The sequence below is a fragment of the Lutra lutra genome, chromosome 13 (assembly GCF_902655055.1).
Source record: "Lutra lutra chromosome 13, mLutLut1.2, whole genome shotgun sequence".
NCBI classification, from domain to species: domain Eukaryota; kingdom Metazoa; phylum Chordata; class Mammalia; order Carnivora; family Mustelidae; genus Lutra; species Lutra lutra.
Window position 1 is genome coordinate 2,594,929 of NC_062290.1, and position 17,026 is coordinate 2,611,954.

The window sequence follows — 17,026 nt, forward strand, 5'->3', positions numbered from 1 at the left end:
GCCGTGCCTACAGAGACGGCCGCCGTAGTCCTGTCTCCCGCTCCCCTCGGACAGGCCAAGTAACGACCCTCCAGCGGCCTCTCCGTGCTCGAGCACGAGGCAGGCGCGCGGACAGCGGGACCGGCCGAAAGCGAAGCTTCCTGTGTCAAACACTCGGCCACGTTCCGCTACGCAGGTGGTTTCTGAAGGAAACCACGCGGGCGCCGTGACAGCGCGGGCAGGAAGGGGGTGCGAGCCTCACTGCAGAGGGAGAAGGCGTCCGTCATCCGGCCGGAAGCTCAAACCTGCCACGCCATTCTCCTCAGCCAAAGCGGAAGGCCCTGACCCCCCGGCTTCTGTGCAGCAGAGAGAGCGGAGGAAGCTGCAGCAGCGAGGCCCGACGCGAGCAGAGATCCGGGCTTGAGGTTCCAGGAAGGAGGCCGCGTCCGTGGCACGACAGCGCAAGGCGAAGCAGCACGCGCGGCCGGGGGAGCTGCCGCAAGTGACCGGGAGATCCGGGAGATCGAGATCGTTCCCGAAGGCGGCTGCACTGACCAGCAGATTTTCAGGGCGGATGCGAGAGCCTCCCACGGGAAGAAGGTGCCACCGAGGACTTCCCCGGCTAGACAGGAGGAGTCCGTGCTGCCTTCGCAGCTTCCACAGACAGGCTGATCGTCTGGTCGGGGCCAGTGCGATGCCAGTGCGACGGGTGACTTTCAGCTAAATGCTCCCGGACCATTCTGAAAATCTTACGGCCTTTAAGAATGATGCTATATCTTGGGGCGCCTGGGGGGCTCAGTGGGTTAAAGCCTCTGCCTTCGGCGTGGATTGTGGTCCCAGGGTCCTGGGATCGGGCCCCGCATCGGGCTCTCTGCTCCGCGGGGACCCTGCTTCCCCCTCTCTCTCTGCCTGCCTCTCTGCCTAATTGTTATCTCTGTCTGTCAAATAAATAAATAAAATCTTTAAAAAAAAAAAAAGAATGATGCTAAATCTTACTTCTGGGGACAACAGCGAAGTGGGAGGCTCCTAGGCTCACCTCATCCCATGGTTACACTAACAGAACACTGACATGAGTGTAAATAACCCAGAAAAGGACCCAAAGACGGGCAGAACAGACTTTCCACAGCTAAAGGTAGAGAACAGGCACATCCAAGTGGGACAGAAAGGGCGGGCATGGTCTGGAGCCTGACGAACCCAAAGGCCGTCTGCAGGAGGGAGAAATGCACCGGGTGCAGAGAGGGGACAAGAGCAGACCCCACACCAGGCAACCGGGGTCCACACTGGGAAGACGAGCCCCCGTGACCCTGGGCTTTGAAAACCAGACTGGCCGAACTTTACGGGTTCTTAAAACCAGTGGGGCTGAGCACCTAAAATTCCAAACCAGCAGCTCCGCCCCGGGGAGCCGGAGGGTGACAGGAAACGGCCCGGCAGGCTCACTGAGCCACGGCGAAGTGGCCGCAGGCTGGAGGAGGCCCAGCGCATACAGGCTGTCTGCGAACCCGAGCCTGTGCCGGGAGGGCGGGGATCCTCGGGGGACCCCTCCGAGAACGAAAGAGCTGGCAGGTGCCATTGCCCTCCCGCACCCCCCCAGCCCAGACACGCAGAAACCTGCAGGAGCAGCACCGTGCTAAGAGCACGTGCCCGCCAGCCCCATCCCAGCCTCTGCAGGGTTTTCCGGGGCAGTTACAGCGCCCTTCCCACGGGGGCCCAGCCCGCAGTGGGCACCTCCCTCCCGCACCCCTCCTGCGCCCTGTCCCCTCTGGCGTGGCCGGATCCCCCAGGAGCTGTCCCTGTGCACTGCGGGTCCCTGACGGCAGTGGACCGGCACGCACCTTGCTGGCTCCTGGAGCCCCGTCCCTGCATTCTCCTGCGAATCTAACCCCTCCAATACGCCTTAGGCCCAAGCCCATCCCAAGCGGTGCCAGCAGCCCCGAGAGAGAGGCCTGCACCCCTCCACGGTGACTCCTGCCCCCAGGAGAGGGGAAGATAACCACACACACCAGTCCGACTGCGGCCCCAGCAGCGGGCTGGCGTCAGATATCTGGTCAGACTGCAGGGCCCGCCCAACCACAAAAGCTTCTCCGGTGGGGTCCGGTGACAGTGCAGCTCCGGCAAACAGCTGGTCCGACTCAACTTAGGCTAAGGCGGCCCCAGCCTGGTGGGCTACCAACCCCCGGGCCAAACCCTGCCCTCTCCAGGCAGAGCGCACCTCTGCAGGGCAGAGGACTGAGGAGGAAGGGGGCCGGGCCACAGCAGCAGGGCACACGCACCACACAGGAGACGGTCCCTGAAGCGCCAGGCCCTGGGGAGCAGGGGACACTGCACCGCTGGCCACGACCGGAGCCCCTCTTCCCGGGGCCACGGCTCTCAAGAGCGGGAGACACGGATGACTCTCCCAAAACAGGGAGGCAGAGGCACAGAGTTCGACAAAAGGAGAGTACGGAAGAGCGCGTCCACGTAGGAGCCCGGGGAACAACCCCAGCAAGACAAGTGGCTGAACAGAATCGGCATAAGAAACCCGCCCGACGGGGAGCAGAGGACGCCTCAGTCGCGTCAGCGAGACCCCTGACGAGACCCCTGACGAGAGACAGAAAACACAAAAACCACCGGAGGCGACGAACTCAGTGACGGGAACTAGAAATACGCTACGCGCGCTGGACGGTCAACTAGACGAGACGCGAGCGCGGCCCAGCGGCCCGGACGACAGGGACGGAAGACAAGCTCGCTGAGCAGCAGAGAGAGGAGTAAGAGAAGCCGAGAACGCATCTCGGAAACGCAGCGTCAGCACCGAGAGCAGTACCATCTGCATTACAGGGTCTCAGAAGGCGCAGAGAGAGAAAATGGGGCAGAAAATGTGTTTGGAGAAAGAAAGCTTCCCAAATCTGAGGAAGGAAACAGAAATCCAGATGCCGGAGGTACAGCGTCCCCCGCAAAATAAACCGAAGGAGGCCCACCCCAAAATACTTAGAATTAACGTGGCAGAAAGTACTGATAAAGGGAGAATTGTAAAACCAGTAAGAGAAGAGCGCCTGGGTGGCTCAGTCAGGTAAGCATCCAACTCTTGACTAGGGCTCAGGCCGCGATCTCAGGGTCGCGGGATGGAGCCCCACACCAGGCCTGTGCAGGGCGTGGAGCCTGCTTACGAGGATCCCCTCTCCCTCCCTCTGCCCCCTCCCCGCCCTCTTTCTCCCCAAAAAAAGCCCCCCCAAGAGAGACAGCCATCCAGGGGAATCCCCCTAAGGCTGCGAGCAGGTCTTCCAGCAGACGCTTCACAGCAGCGTGATGGGGTCAAGGTGTTGAAAGGAAAAAAACTGTGCCAGAGAAAACTCCATCCAGCCAGGCTGTCATTCAGAGTAGGAGGACAGAGAAACAGCTTCCCAAACAAAAGTTATAGGAACTCATGAGCACTAAACCAGCCCTATCAGAAACACTGAAGGGGTATCTGTGAGTGGAAAAGACCATAAGCAGGAGTGAGAAAGGTTAGAGGCACAAAAGCAGAAAAATTAAGTCTATCTCTAAAAATCAGTCCGGAGATTCACAAAACAGAAGGATGTGAAGTAGGACACCATGTCCCTAGAATACGGCGGGGAACAGCAAAATGCGGTGCTTTTAGAACGGGTGAAATGCAGGCGACCGTCAACATCCCACACAGCCGGCTCGGTGCGTGAGACGTGAGACGCCAACCAAGCGTCGCACAAATCACAAACTCCTAACAGATATTCCAAAATAAAGAGAAAGGATTCCACGTAGGTCATTCAAGACAGCCAGCAAACCGGGAGAAGAGAAAGAACAGAGAAGAACTACAGAAACAACCATAAAACAAGTAACAAAATGCCAGTAAGCACGTCCTCCCTCCACAACATAATGGACTAAGGGCTCCCAAGAGAAGACGCAGGTGACAGAGCGGATACGGAAGTCAACACCTGTCCACACACTGGCCTCCCGGAGACTCACTTCAGACCTAAAGGCTCACGCAGACTGAGAGTGCAGGGACAGAAGAGTATTTCTGTGCAAAAGGAAGTGAAAAGAAAGCTGGGGCAGCCATGCTGCAGGAGACACACCAGACTTCAAGACAGAGACAGGAAACACAGAAGGACCCTACACCATCACCAAGACAGCAGTCCAGGCTCCTGGTACCTCAGGTTAAGCCTCTGCCTTCAGCTCAGGTCATGATCCCAGGGTCCTGGGATCGAGCCCCGCATCAGGCTCCCTGCTCAGCAGAAAGCCGGCTTCTCCCTCTGCCTCTCCCCACACTTGTGCTCTCTCTCTCTCTACCTCTGTGACATATAAATAAAATCTTTAAAGAAAAAAAATTTTTAAAGAGGACAATCCAACAATAAGACATAACAATTATAAATATTTGTGCCCCCAAAGCAGGAGCACTCCAATACATAACGCATTTAATAACAAACAAAGTAATCAACAGTAACACACCCCGCAGGAGGGAACTTTAACCCTACGGAAATCAACGGGTAGGTCAGCCACACAGAAAATCAACAAGGAACCAGTGGCTTTGAATGACACACAGGACCGGATACATCTAACGACACATTCCGAACGCTCCTAGAACAGCAGAATGGACATTCTTTTCAAGTGCACATGGAACATTCTCCAGAACAGATCACATACTAGCCCACAAGTCTCAGCAAATTCAAGAAGCTTAAAGCCATACCGTGCATCTTTTCTGACCACAACGCTATGAAACTAGCAATCAACCAGAAGGGAAAATCTGGAAAGAACACAAACACATGGAGATTGATGACATGTTATTAACAATGAATGGGTCAACTAAGAAATCAAAAAGTACAAAGAAACAAATGCAAATGAAAACACAATGGTCCAAAATTGGGGGGATGCAGCAAAAATGGTTCTAAGAGGGATGTTTGTAGCAACAGAAGCCTACCTCAGGAAGCAAGAAAAATCTCAAATAACCTAATTTTATATCTAAAGGAACTAAAACCCCATGTCAGTAGAAGGAAGGAAATCATATATACAGCAGAAATAAATAATATGGAGACTAACAAAAACAAAAAACCACAACAGAACAGATCAATGAAACCAGGAGCTGGTTCTTTGAAAAGATCAATAAAACCGATAAATTCTTAGCCAGACTCATGGGAAAAAGATGACTGAAATCAACAAAATGAGAAATGAAAGAGAATCAAAACCACAGAAGCACCAAGGACTGTAAGAAAACATTACGAAAAACTGTATGTTAACAAACTGACATAGAGCAGAACTGGGTAAATTCCTACAAACATATAAGCTCCCTAAACTGAATCAGAAAGAAATGGAAAATTTGAATAGACCAATCACCCACAACAAAACTGAATCACTCATCAAAAAACTCCAAACAAACAAAAGTCCAGGACCAGACGGCTTCACAAGTGAATTCTACCAAACATTTAAAGAAGAGTTAATACTTACTCTTCTCAAGCTATTCCAAAAAATAAAAGAGGAAGGAAAGCTTCCAAATTCATTCCATGAGACCAGCATTACCCTGATACCAAAACCAGATAAAGACACGACAATGAAAGAGAACTACAGGCCAGTATCTCTGATGAACAAAGATGCAAAACTCCTCAAAAAAAGACAAACTGAATCGAGCAACACATTAAAAAAAAATCATTCACCACGATCAAGTAGGATTTCTCCTGGGATACGGGGTGGTTCAATATGCACAAATCAACACGACACACACACCAATAAGAGAAAGGATAAAAATCATACACTCGGGGCACCTGGGTGGCTCAGTGGGTTAAGCCTCTGCCTTCGGCTCAGGTCATGATCTCAGGGTCCTGGGATCGAGCCCCGCATCGGGCTCTCTGCTCAGCAGTGAGCCTGCTTCCTCCTCTCCCTGCCTCTCTGCCTACTTGTGATCTCTCTCTCTCTCTCTCTCTCTCTCTCTCTCTGTTGAATAAAAAAAAAAAAAAAAAAAAAAATTTTTTTAAAAAAAAATCATACACTCATTTCGACAAAGGCAGGAAAAGCCCCTGACAAAGTACAATACCCATTCCTGATAAGAACCCTCAACAAAGTAGCTGAGAGGGACTGTATCTCAACGTAATAAAAGCCATATATGACAAACCTGCAGCTAACCTCACACTCAACGGTGAAAAACTATGGGTTTTCCCCTAAAATCAAGAACAAGACAAGTAGGTTACCGCTTTTATTCAACACAGTAGCCAAAGTCCGAGCCACAGCAGTCAGAAAACAAAAAGAAACAGAAGACTTCCAAGCTGGTAAAGAAGTCAAACTTCACTACCAGCAGATGATACAGTACTACACAGAGAAAACCCTAGACTCCACCAAAAACTAAAGTCGCAGGATACAAAATCAATATTTATAAATCCGCGGCATTTCTAAGTACCAATAATGAAATACCATACAGAAAAATTAAGACAACAGACCCATTTACAAGTGCACCAAAACCAATAAAATACCTAGGAATAAACTGAACCAAGAAGGTAAAAGATGTGTGTACTGTGAAAACTATACAATACTGATGAAAGAAACTGAGGACAACACAAATGGAAAGCTACTCCGTGTCGGGGCGCCTGGGGAGCTCCGTCAGCTGAGCCTCTGTTTCTGGCCTGGGTCATGATCCCATCATGACCCCAGTGTCCTGGGATGGAGCCCCATGAGCAGGGAACCTGCTTCTCCCTCTCCCTCTGCCTGCCGCTCCCCGCCTGCTTGTGTGTGCGCTCTTTCTCTCTGTCGAGTAAATGAAATCCTAAAAAAAAAAAAAAAAAAAAGATATTCCATGCTCATGGATGGGGGAGACAAATACCATTAAAATGTCCATGCGACCCAAAACAATCTACAGATTTAATGCAATCCCTCTCAAAATACCAATAGCATTTCTCACAGAACAAGAACAAAGAACAAACACTTCTAAATTTTTATAGAATCACAGAAGACCCCAAATAGTGAAAGCAGGCTTAAAAAAGAACAAACTGAAGGTGTCACACCCCAGACTTCAAGTTATACTGCAAAGCCACAGTCACCAAGAGTATGGTCCTGGGGTGCCTGGGTGGCCCAGTCAGGTGTCCCACCCATGGTTCCAGCTCAGGTCATGATCTGAGGGTCACAAGAGTGCACAGCCTGCTTCCGATTCTCTTTCCCTCTCCCTCTCTCTAAAATAAATAAATAAAGCTTTAAAAAAAATTTAAAAACCAGTACAGTACTAGCACACACACACACACACACACACAAAACCAGATAAACAGATCAATGGAACAGAATAGAAAGCCCAAAAATAAACCCAAAATTATCTGGCTAATTAATCTTCAACAAAGGAGGCAAGAATATTAAATGGGGAAAAGCTGGTCTCTTCAGCAAATGGGGGGAAACTGGACAGCTACACGCATAAGAATGAAACAACTAATTTCTTACATCACACACAAAAATAAATTCGAAATGGATTTAAAGACCTAAATTTGAGCCCCGAAACCATAAAAATCCTAGAAGAGAGCACAGGCAGTAATTTCTCTGCCATCAGTCACAGCAACACTTTTTTTGATGTCTCCTGAGACAAGGGAAACAAAAGCAAAATCATGCTACCGGGACTACAGTAAAATACAGAACTTCTGCACAATTAAGTAAACCACCAACAAAACTGAAGATCTATTGAACAGGCTGAAGATATTTGCAAATGACATTATCAAATAAGGGGTTGGCATCCAAAATCTATAAAAAGAACTTACACCACTTACACCTAAAAAGACAAATAATCCATTTTAAAATGGGCAGAAGACATGAACAGACATTTCTCTAAAAAAAGACACCCAGATGGCCAACAGACACAGGAAGAGATGCTCAGCATCACTCCTCACCGGGGGGTACAGATCGAATCCACAAAGAGCCCCTCACACCTGTAAGAATGGCGTGAACCGAAAATACCAGAAATGAGTGTTGAATACGCTGTGGAGAAAGGGAGCCCTCGTGCACTGGTGGTGGGAGTGCGAGCTGGTGCCCAGGGAACCAGGATGGAGGCTTCTCAGAAGGTTGAAAATAGAGCTACCCTGTGATCCAATAATTCTACTATTGGGTAGCTCCTCAAAGAAGACAAAAACACTTAATTCAAAAAGATATATGCACCACAATGTTTACTGCAGCATTATTTACAATAGCCAATACAGAAACAACCCAAGTGTCCACTGATAGATGAACAAGGACGTGGTATATCATACATACACTGGAATATTACTTAACCATAAAAAGAAAATAAAGGAAACCTTGCCATTTGCAACAAGAGGATGGATCCAGACAGTGTAACAATAGCGAAATAAGGCGGACAATGACAAATCATATGATTTCACTCATCTCATGTGAAATTTAAGAGCCAAAGGAAAAGACAAGACACAAACTCTTAATTATACGAAACCAACGGATGGTTACCAGAGGAGAGCTGGGTAGGGGAACGGGTGAAATGGGCGATGGGGTTTACGAGCGCACGCATCGATCGCGACGCACTGATAACGCACCGGACTGCTGAATCTCTGCACCGCACACATGAAACAAGTGTCGGGCCGCTCTACGTGAAGCACACTGGAATTGAGGGGGAATAAATCATGCTACATCTACTTTGCCTGTCATCTTTACATGGAAGGAGAGAGCCTGGGGCCAGTGCGTCTGTTTACAACATGGCTCACGGCTTTATGCTCACTGTTGAGACCTATGGCTCAGAAAAAAGATTCCGCTCAAAAGAGAACCGCTCATTAACTGTGCAACTCGCCACTCAAGAGCTCTGGGAAGATTAACAAGATTAACACTGTTCTCACGCTGGTAACACATCTATTCTGCGGCCCATGGATCAAGGAGTTATCGTGACTTTCGAGTCTTATTTTTAAAGAAATACATTTCATAAGGCTGTGGCTACCACAGACAGTGACTGCTCCAATGGGTCAGGGAACAGCGAACTGAAAACATCCTGGAAATGATTCACTATCTGGAAGAGCTCAAACTATCCACATCAACAGGAATTTGGAAGAAGTTGATTCCAGCCCTCATGGGTGGCTTTGAGGGGTTCAAGACTGCGGTGGAGGAAGTTACTGCAGATGTGGGGGAAACAGCAGGAGAAGCAGGATCAGAAGTGTGGCCTGAACTGCTAGAATCCCGTGATCAACCTTGAACAGATGAGGACTTGCTTCTTACGGAGGAGCAAAGAAAGTGGCTTCTTGAGATGGAATCTACACCCGGTGAAGATGCCGTGAAGACTGCTGAAGTGACAACAAAGGATTTGGAATATCACACGAACGTAGCTGTAACGCAGCAGCAGGGTTGGAGAGGATGGACCCCAGTTTTTCGGGTTTTTTTAAGGTTTTATTTATTTGAGAGAGAGAGAGAGAGAGTACAAGCTTGGTGGGGTGGGGAACAGAGGGAGAGACGCAAGCAGGGAGCCCAACTCAGGGCTCGATCCCAGAACCCTGAGATCATGACCCGAGCCAAAGTCAACGCTTCACCAACTGAGCCCCCCAGGCATCCTGTACTCCAGTTGCGAAAGAAGTTCTGCTGTGGGTAAAACACTACCATAAAGCATCACAGGCTACAGAGAAACTGCTCCTGGAAGAAGAGTCGGTCCATGAGGCAAACTCCAGGGTTGTCTTACTTTCGGAAACGGCCACCGCTGCCACCACCCCGATGGGTCGGCAGCCATAAACAGCAGACAAGACCCTCCACCAGCAAAAAGATTATGGCTCCTGAACGCTCAGATGATGGTAAGCATTTTTTAGAAATTTTTTAAAAATAAGATATGTACATTGTTTTTTAGACACAACACTGTTGCACTTAGTGGACTACAGTTCAGTGTCAACATGACTTTTATATGCCCTAGGAGACGAAAAATTCATTTAACTTGCTTTACTGCAATATTCACTTTATTGCACACCCGTGGTATCTCCCAAGGAATGCCTGTAGTGAGGGAGAAAAAACTACCAAGAAGCAGTTCTATATCCAGCAAAACTGTCCTTCCAAAACTAAATGCAAAATAGAGACAAAGCATGAGAGAACTTGATGCTCAGCAGAACTCCTGTACGATACAAGAGGAAGGCCTTCTGGGGAAATGCTGAAGAAGTGCCAATGGGCGGTATCTGACCCCAGAGGGACAGATCCTGAACACTAACAATCGTGAATAAAGCTGGAAAACATAAAATTCTTCTCTCAGTACTTGTCTTAGTTTCTTCAAAAGACATGAAAGCATCGGGCAATGTTTACAACACCATACCATCTTGTTGATGACATACGCAGGCATGACACAGACACCAACAACAGCCCAGAGAGAGGGAGACAAGAGTTACACTGGCATAAAGCTTCTCCAATGCAGAAACTCAGACATATACTGTAATTCCTAGAGCAATCACTTTCCTTATTCATGAGCAACCGCTTGCTTACCTATTTTTAAGAAAATTATTTTTTTTAAGTAAAGAAAAAATAAATGAAGGATTCAAAATGGTACTCTAAAAGTATTTACTTGGGGCACCCGGGTGGCCCAGTCGGTTAAGAGTCACACTATTGATTTCAGCTCAGGTCATGATCTCAGGATCGTGGGATCCAGCCCCAGGCATGAAGCCTGCTTAGGATTCTGTCCCTCTCCCTGTCTGCCTCTCCCTGCTAAAAATAAACAAATATATAAATAATATAAATAAGTAAAAATAAAATTATTCACTTAACATAAAAGAAGATAGTTTAAAGAGGAACCAAGAATAAAAAAACCAGCAAAACAGCAGATGTAAATCCAACCACAACCACAGTAACAATTACATTAAATGTGAATGAAGGAGCCATTCCACTCAAGAGCAGAGACTGTCCGACTGCGTAAGGAAGAACAATGTGGCCATCTGCTGTCTAAAAGAAACACACTGTAGATTTCAAGGCACCATCTGCTAAGTAACCAGGGCTAGTCCTCCCTGTGCTGCTGGTAAAAGCACCACTCTCCTCATCACCATGGCAACCAGGTGGGCAGACCTGATTTGGGGTCGAGAACAGACTCAAGCCCAAAGCCCTCTGAGCTGTGTTCTAGCCAGCAAGCTCTGTAGGGAGCTATTCAGCACTGGCTCAGCTAAGACTGAAGAGAAACCCTGAATTCCTCTTAACTGGTTTTTACTTTTCATGGGAAAGATGATTCCATTAGTAATGTCAAAAGGGAAGGTGACAGGCACATCAGGATCTGGGCATTCCTGGGACTCTGGCCAAAACATCATTTCAATATTATCAAAATCCCAGCCTCACAATGCAACAACCTGAAACTACTTAAAAATGTGACCTGAGATGGAAGAAGGTATTTGCAAATGACAGTACAAAGGGCTGATATCCAAGATCTATAAAGAACTCCTCAATCTCAACACACACAAAACAGATAATCACGTCAAAAAATGGGCAGAAGACATGAACAGACACTTCTTCAAAGAAAACATACAAACAGCTAACAGACACATGAAAAAATGTTCATCATCACTGGCCATCAGGCAGATTCAAATCAAAACCACACTAAGATACCACCTTACACCAGTTAGATTGAACAAAATCAACAAGACAGTAAACAACGTGTGTTGGAGAGGATGTGGAGAAAGGGGAACCCTCTTACACTGTTGGTGGGAATGCAAGATGGTGCAGCCACTTTGGAAAACAGTGGGGAGATTCCTTAAGAAATTAAAAATAGGGGGGCGCCTGGGTGGCTCAGTGGGTTAAAGCCTCTGCCTTCGGCTCAGGTCGTGGTCCCAGGGTCCTGGGATCGAGCCCCACGTCGGGCTCCCTGCTCAGCGGGGAGCCTGTTTCCCCCACTCTCTCTGCCTGCCTCTCTGCCTACTTGTGATCTCTGCCTGTCAAATAAATAAATAAAATCTTAAAAAAAAAAAAATTAAAAATAGAGCTTCCCTATGACCCTGCAATTGCACTACTGAGTATTTACCCCAAAGATACAGATGTAGTGAAAAGAAGGGCCACATGCACCCCAATGTTCATAGCAGCAATGGCCACAGTCGCCAAACTGTGGGAAGAGCCAAGATGCCCTTCAACAGACAAATGGATAAAGATAATGTGGTCCATATATATACAACGGAGTATTATGCAGCCGTCAGAAAGGATGAACACCCAACTTCTGCCTCAACATGGACGGGACTGAGGAGATTGTGCTGAGTGAAGTAAGTCAAGCAGAGAGAGTCAGTTATCATATGGCTTCACTTACTTGGGGAGCACAGGGAAAACCATAGAGGACATTAGGAGAAAGAAGGGAAAAGTGAAGGGGAGGAAACTGGAGAGGGAGGAAGAAGAACCACGAGAGACTATGGCCTCCAGTAAACAACCTAAGGGTTTTGGAGGGGCAGGGGTGGGGGGATGGGTTGGCCCGGGAGTGGGTATTAAGGAGGGCAAGGATTCATGGAGCACTGGGTGTTCTATGCAAACAAGGAAACACGGAACACATCAGAAACTAATGATGTACTGTACGGTGACTAATGTAACACAATTAAAAAAAAAAAAGGTGACCTGAACTGGAAAACATAAAATTTGCGTCTTAAAAATATTTTAGAATGATATGACCGTCTGTATTATGTATTTTTAGTCACATGTAATTACAGAATTATCTTCTTAGTTTCTGACTGGACAATTTTTTAGTTTTTTTATTAATATTTTATTTATTTATTTGACAGAGATCACAGGCAGGCTGAGAGGCAGGCCGAGAGAGAGAGAGAGCGAGAGAGAGGAGGAAACAGACTCCCCGCTGAGCAGGGAGCCCGATGCGGGGCTTGATCCCAGGACCCTGAGATCATGACCTGAGCCGAAGGCAGAGGCTTTAACCCACTGAGCACCCCCAGGCGCCCCTGACTGGCCAATTTTATAAAGTTTCTATTTCTCCTCTACCTCAGTGGGGTCTGTAAACCAAACCAGAAGATGCTTCTTTAAAACAGCTCTGATCTGACGGACGGCTCCCACCTCTGCTCAGCTGCTATTTCACACACGACCCCACCTAAAAGGTCCAGCTTGAACCTAGTCCCAAAAGAGCCACCCCGGGCCCCTCATAGGACCCTTACTCTGCCTTCTGACTTTCTCCTTCTGCTGAAGGTCTGGAAGGCTCGGTCCGCAGCTCCGACAGCCCCCCGCGGGCTCCCCGGAGGCTGCACCCCGCTGCACCCCGGAGGCTGCACACCCTCTTCCAGACTTCTCCACGCCACTGCAGGCTACTCAGGGACCTGCCCTGAGAAACAGGAGGCTGAGGGACTCCTGCTCCGACCCACGAGCGAGGCCCCGCACGCGGTTCGTGCGTTCTCCGTTTACCATGCTGCTTTGACCTCTTCACTGCTTTCAGCAAAGGGAACAGTGGCCCTCCTGGGCCGGCCAGTTCTTAGAGTCACCTGAGGGTCCAGTCTCGCAAGCCAGGCCCTCACCCCCCAAGCCAGACCCCCTGTGCCTGAGGGCCAGGCAGCGCCGGATGCCTCCAGCCCAGAGCTCGTGCGAGTACCATGCGGACCAGCCCTACACGGTCCCCCCACCCCACCCCTGAGCTCGGCTGCCGGCTGCGCTGGCGCTTACCCGCCGGCTGTGCCCGCCTGGAGCACCCGGCCTGCGCGACTCCTGTCCCTTGTGGCCACACCTGCCCCGCCCTCATCAGAGCGCACAGAGCAAGCCCCGCTATCTGCCGAGGAAAGCTGCCTCTGCCGACAGGGAACCCTGGAGTCACCACGCCCGCCAGGGCAGCAGGACTGGACTGAAAGCGACCCCGTGCGCGATCGGCACCCTACGGGCCTTCCCCAGAGCAGCGGAGAAAAGCAACGTGCAGGGAAGGCCACGGAAGGGCCACGGTCCCGAGCTCCGGCGCGTGTGGGCACTCAGGCCCGCGGGGTACCCAGCGGCGGGTCCTGCCAGGAATGAAGCGACCACGTCACGGAGTCAACCAGGGAAACTCAGATACAGACCGGACAGCGGCGGCCGGTGAGAAATGCGCCCTAAGAGCGACAGAGGATGGCCGCGGGGTCCGGGCAACACGCAGCCACTGTTGGTCAGACGGGCCAACCGAGGCGCCTGCGCAGGAAAAGACATTGAATCTACCAGTCGCTGAAAAGCACTCCTGAGAAATAAACAGGTCACAGACATGACGGGAGTGACACAGAGCTGACAACAGCCGGACCTCCGGAGCGGCCACGCGGTGGGCTGCCCTGCACTCCCTCCACCTTCGGTTAGTTTCCGTCATGGAAACGAGGACAAAACAAAACACCCTCTGGTGTGTTTGCTAAAAACACGTCTTCCCCAACGCTGACCCCATCCCCAGGAACCCAGGTCTGAGATGGGCCCGGAGCCTGCACGCTCCGCGCACTTGCCCGTGACCCACCACGGGTCCCCGGGGACGCGGCGCAAGGGCCACGCTCGTACGGCTGCCCCACCCGCAGTGCTTCGGCTCAGTTCCCCGTGTGCGGAGCTGGAAGGCCGGGCACAGGGCCAGCAGTCCGCGCCACCATGGGGCTGCCACGCGAGCTTCCTTCTGCCGCAGCCACTCAACGCGTAGAAATGCTCGCTGCGTACCAGCCGGCAGCCCGCACGGTATGACCCATGGCACTGCGACGTTTCAGCTTCAAAAATACGCCACCGCCACCCCGATCCCCCAGAAAGGCTACAACTGACATCAACATGACCAAATGGTGGCGAGGCTGCGGGACCGGCTGGCTCTGCGGTACTGGTGAGCGCAGCACCAGGCTCGGAGACAGGCCCCACGAGTCTGTAAACAGATCCCGACCGCACGCCCCAGCGCTGCGCTCCCAGAGAATCAAACACGGGGACTCAAATACTGTCACCTGAAAGGTACAAAGGCACCAGTCACAGCAGCCAGAGGTGAAGACAACCTCCGTGTCCATCAGCGGAGGACGACTGGGTAAACGCACCGCGGCCCAAGGAGTGCGAGTCAGCCACGAGCACGAGCCCAGCGCGGACACGCGAACACGGGTGAATGTCCGAGGCGCTCAGCCAAGTGGAAACAGACAGACACAAAAGGTCACGAGTTGCACCGTCCCGTTTACACGACCTGTCAGAAGAGGTAAATCAGCAGAGAAAATGTACACCGGGGGTCGCAAGGAGCTGGGGAAACGGGGAGCTTAGCAGGCGGGCTCCCCTTGCAGGACGAAAAAGCGCGGAACCAGGAAAACGAGCCCACACGACACTGCGGACGGACTGAGGCCGCTGACTGGCCCGCCTCAGAACAGGTCCTCTGATGGGACCTGAATTTCACCTGAATGAAAAACAAAAAACAGGGGTGCCTGGATGACTCAGTCAGCAAAGCCTCTGCCTGCAGCTCAGGTCACGATCCCGGGGTCCTGGGACCGAGTCCCAGAGCGGGCTCCCAGCTCAGCGGGGACCCTGCTTCCCCCTCTGCCCCTGCCCCTGAGCATGCGCTCACTCTAACAGATAAAAAATTTTTAAAATTAAATAAACAAAACCAAAAAAACAAAAGAAACTACAGACACATACAGACAGCAGGAGTACGTGTGAAAACACCCCGACCAGTGAAGGAAGCCTCACAGGAAGCCTGCGCAGTAGGAGCCCGTTTCTATGCAGCTCCAGAACAGGAAAGAGGAACTGGAGACAGAGAATGCGCAGGGACTGCCTGGGGGCACAGCAGGGACCTGCCGGGAGGGGCTAAGGAAGCATCCAAGGGTGGGGACAGAGCCTGGGTTCCCCTGCGAGGACAGGCCTGTGACCTGTGCGTCCCACAATACACGGCCCCCCTCCAAAGACGAGAAGAGCCACGAAGGCTAGTCAACGGCGCGCTCGGGTCGGTGAGACGCACGCGGAGCACCGAGCGGTGGTATCCACCCAGGTCTGCAACTCTGAAATGCAGCGGAAAAATCAAACACTCGCGGCTGGACAGGTCAGGGTCAGCCAGCTCTTCCCTGAGGGGCCACGTGGTACGTACTCTAGGCTCGTGAGCACGTGAGTGCACAACACTCCCCTTGCCCTGTCTCAAACCGGCACAGGAAGGAGCCGGCAAGAATCCGGACTGTAGGGGCGCCTGGGTGGCTCAGTGGTTAAGCCTCTGCCTTCAGCTCAGGTCATGATCTCAGGGGCCTGGGATCGAGTCCCACATCGGGCTCTCTGCTCTGCAGGGAGCCTGCTTCCTCCTCTCTCTCTCTCTGCTTGCCTGTCTGCCCACTTGTGATCTCTCTCTGTCAGATAAATAAAATCTTTAAAAAAAAAAAAAAAAAAAGAATCCGGACTGTAACCGGCCCTGAGCACGCGGTCCAGGGGCGCCAACTCCATTCAGTGCCGAGCGACCACCACGCCCTCCTATTCCCCAACGGCTCCCGGGCCCCACACTGCAAGTCTGTCCCCACGGAGCAGTAGCTCCCCACAGCCTCCAGCCCAGGAACCCTCCAGGCCTCTCGCGGACTGTCTACTCCGGATCTCTCCCGGAGCGCGGGCCTGTCGCTGCGGGCTCATCTCGGAGAACGAGAGCGCAGTCCTGCAGGTCGCGGCAGGCGGCACGAAGGCCGGGCCACACCCTGGTCACCCGTTTGTGCCGAAAACACCAGGGGCTGTTTCCTTTTCAGCTCTTCGGGATGCTGCTGCTGTGAGCAGGGGCCCGCGAGGGGCCGGGTCCAGCGTCCTGAGGAGCTGCCGGACGGCCTCCCAAAGCGGTCTAGCCCTCCCCCGTTTCTCCAAATTTCCGACAACAGCTACCACGGCAGGCACGAAGAACCAGCTCCCTGCAGCGCTGGCTCGACTCGTCTAGACTGAGGGCGTCCAGCAGCTTCTCATGTGTTACCGGCCACGCGAGTGTCTTCCTGTGGAGCACCGTCAAGTCCTCTGCCTGTTTTTAGTGGGTGTTTAATGTCGAGCTGTAGGAGGATTCCGTAGGTCTCTGGACAGCAAATCCTTATCAGGTATATGATTTGCAAACATTTTCTCACTTTCTGTAAGTAAATTCTTCTCGTTTTTTTTATAATGTCCCTTACTACGCAAAAATTCTTGTTTTTGACGTAATCCTGTTTATCTATTTTTGCTTTTGTGGCCTGTGCTTTTGGTGTCCTAGCTAAAAATCCACTGCCTAAGCACAGGCCGTGAA

The 17,026-nt window shown here is 51.1% G+C and overlaps 1 protein-coding gene across 1 annotated transcript in view; it reads right to left on the minus strand.

Moving 5' to 3' along the window:
* SECISBP2 (SECIS binding protein 2) overlaps positions 1 to 17,026 on the minus strand; it is a 47,411-nt gene that overhangs the window by 12,215 nt on the left and 18,170 nt on the right.